Source organism: Oryzias latipes, chromosome 14 (genome assembly GCF_002234675.1).
Source record: "Oryzias latipes chromosome 14, ASM223467v1".
Classification (NCBI taxonomy): Eukaryota; Metazoa; Chordata; class Actinopteri; order Beloniformes; family Adrianichthyidae; genus Oryzias; species Oryzias latipes.
Window position 1 is genome coordinate 2,963,486 of NC_019872.2, and position 3,553 is coordinate 2,967,038.

The following is a 3,553-nucleotide window of genomic DNA, read 5'->3' on the forward strand; positions in this document are numbered from 1 at the left end:
TTTTGCATAATTATGTAATCCGGTCAGAGCAGGGGTCGGGAACCTTTTTGACCAAGAGAGCCATAAACGCCACATATTTTTAAATGTAATTTTGAAAGAGCCATACAATAATGTAGCGTCCCTTTCCCACACTGAGGCACGGAGACTTAACCTCTTTTAAGGTTCTTTGTTCTGGTTACTGCAGACCCCTAACAAACGCCGTACAATTAATTCAGCAACTCCTTATTCTCGCCCGCCGAGACGAGACGAGAGCGCTTCTCTCAACTTTTTATTCCCCTGCTCCCGCTCCAGTCCTCCCATTTCCCTTATTCGGCCCATAGCTGAACCCCATTGGTCCAAACTCCCTAACAACAGGCTGAGCGACAGAACAAAGGGCCAATCAGATCACTGCTTGATCGATGCGTTCCATGAACTCCAGAACTTTTAACGAGGCCCAACAGCCAAGTTAAACTCAGTCCGCGACAATATTTTTAAAACTAAAAATACAAATGAATGTGTGCATTTGATGTAATTTTAACACTTTTAAAGTACAATAAGTCATCGTTATGCTGTTGCTAATAAATGATTCGTGGTAGTTTTGCTGATGGTCTTGTCCGGTTGATACGTGGTGAGTTTCTGCTTCATGCAGGCGTTGAGACTTTAAACGTGATCATAGGTCTGAATGTTCTTTAGATGTGAGACAGACTGATCACATGCAGACCTGGAGCCAAACACACACTCACGCTGCAGTGAGTGATGGGCAGCGGGGTTTACGTTTTTGCCATCCCTGCGCGATTCACCTGCTGCCCCCCCCCCCCCCCCCACCTTCTCCCTCACACATCCCGTCCCCGCAACTGCGCGCTCTTTCTCAGAGACGGGAGCGCGCCGTTTTAGGCACGGCAATTCACAGGTTTCCGGGTGGTACAAACTCTGTGAAATAATAGATAATAGTAAACTGATAGTTTTTTCTCCAAGCAACGCTACTACTGCGCGCCTCTGGCATCGCATCGCGCCCGAGAAGGACTGGTCTAATGAAAAAAAAAGTATAATTAAAGATTTGTCTGCGAGCCACATGTGACCATCAAAAGAGCCATATATGGCTCGCGAGCCATAGGTTCCCGACCCCTGGGTCAGAGCAACCTTTATCGCATGTTTGTCCTTACAGGACTTTGTGGTGCTGGTTAGACATGCCTAAAATAAAAGTGGCTCATGGTGACTCTTGTCCCAATAGCAGTCGCTTAAGACATTAAGGAGGTTTTTAAGAAAAAGCTCAAAACTAATCTTTTTAGTGTAGCTTTTACTTAGTTCTTACATGCCAACATGTTTTTATTGTATATTTTACTTGCGGGATGTGCATATTGCTGGATTTTTAATGTGTTTTTATTTATTTGTATTTGTTTTTATTTTATTTATTTATGAATGCTTTTTCGTCTTACTGTTATTTATGTTACTGTGGAAAGCACTTTGAAATGCTTGAAAACAGGAAAAGCACTATATAAATAAAGTTGAATTTAAATTTGAATTAACACACAGTCTTTGCAGGAGATGGCAGCACAGAGTTCAGAAGAAATCCCAGACAAGATGCTTTGTATTATTGCTCCTTTTGTGAAGATAAGGAAGGATTTGATATTAGATACATTGATTCATTTAAATGTGAGCCACTGAAGTATTTACGCAATTTTTTTTTCAATGTTTGAAATCAACATGAAAAACACATAATTTATGTTCTTCTGTCATAGAGCATTATTTGCAGTATGTGATATTGATCCCAAATCAGATCTTCAATTAAGTTTGTTCTAGATTATTTTTGGCAAGGTCATTGTGTATCAGTTAAGTATTTTATTTATAATGCACCACCTAATTCACACACACTCCCAAAATCACAAACCTACAATCAGAAAACTGAATTAAGTAGACTATTTAATTCCCACTATATGATTACTTTGCATGGTTTCTTTTTTTATTACTCTCCTTTCTTTGTGATGTGTTACTTGTAGGTCGAGGTGTGTTCAGCTCCCGGCCCTTTCAAAAGGGAGATTTCCTTCTTGAAAACAGAGGACAGCTCATATCTAAAAATGAACAAGAAAGCAGACTGAGAGTTTCACCTTCCCTGAAGGTTGTTATGTTTGATTTCCAGTTCAATGGAAAGTTGTTATGGTATGTATCTTCTTTTTTTAATGGTAATGTCATCTCTACTCTCTTATTGGTAAAAAGTAGTTTTAGTGATGAAATACAGTCTAAGACAAGGTTAAACATTTGTAATGTTCCATGGAAGTTTTAGGTTGTAGCAGGAATGTTATTTAGTCTTAAATACTCAATGTGCTCAATAACTTCCCTATGTAGCATAACTTATTGTCTGCTTTATATTTTAGTATTGATGCTGCTAGAGAGGACGGGTCACTTGTAAGACTAATAAATGATGATGAAGTGAGCCAAACAACAAAATGACCATTACCAGAGTGAATGGAGAACCCCATCTCTGTTTATTTGGAATCAAGGATATTGGTCCTGGAGAAGAAATCACCTATAATTATGGTGACTCCAAATGGCCATGGAGAATCAAGGTATCTGTAAAATAATTGTTAAGCTTTAAAAATAATGTATAATACTATATTTAAATTAAAGAATATAATTTACTCTTCATCCTTTCATCTCAGAAATCCAAAGAGAAGCCAAGTCAATCAGCAGAAGAGAATCCACCCACTTCCAGGTCCTCTCCAGACGACACACCGAAGGTAATTTTAAATGCCTATTAATTACAGAAACATTTAGGTATTTAAATATTGAGTAGTGTTAAGGTACATGGATCACTGATAACATCGACCATAAAGGATGCCTATATTTGATACAAATTCCTTTAGAAGCATGAACAGGACAAAGCAGGTTGTCCCATTAAGCGCTCTTACACACTTGTCCTGTGTAATACTCAACTGGACAGGTTCTGACATTAGCGGGACATAGTGTTAAAACTAGTATACTGGAATTGAAGTTGTCCTAATGATCGCTCTTACACACATGTCCTGTGTAATCCTCAACTGGACAGGTCCAGGTTTTAACAGGACCATTTGCTCAGTGTTTAAGCAAAGAATCTCATTCAGCTTCCATCCTTTCATCTCAGAAATCCACAGAAAAGCCAAGTCCATCTGCAGAAGAGAATCCACCCACTTCCAGGTCCTATCCAAATGACACACCACAGGTTAATTTCAGTTTAAATACCTTTTTTACAATTGTAGAAACATTTAGGTATTTAAATAGTAGTAGTAGTATTAAGGTACATGGATCACTGGATTTACTGGATTACGGCCAGTAAATTCTGGGCATTGTTTCCACTCAGTTAAGCTTTGGTCCCTCTGAGTGATGTGTTTTCACGGCGCATGCATGATGAAGACGGCCAGCGCGTCATATTAGGTCACCGTAGTGCGACCACTTAGCTTAGCCACATTAATGGAAAACTGCATTTTTTTGCTGAAGTTTATTGAGTAATACCTAATTGGAAAGTATAGACATTGAGACTCTTTTTTCAGCGTTAAATTGAATCTTTTTCCTTTCATGAAATGCTAAGACCATGTCACGC

At 38.9% G+C, this 3,553-nt stretch overlaps 1 long non-coding RNA gene across 1 annotated transcript; it reads left to right on the forward strand.

The window, feature by feature from the left end:
* Positions 1–1,540: 1,540 nt before the first annotated feature.
* LOC111948622 lies at positions 1,541–2,413 on the forward strand. Its single transcript, XR_002874567.1, has 3 exons — positions 1,541–1,632; positions 1,977–2,136; positions 2,352–2,413. It is a non-coding gene; the product is annotated as an uncharacterized LOC111948622 (long non-coding RNA).
* The last annotated feature ends 1,140 nt before the right edge of the window (positions 2,414–3,553 follow it).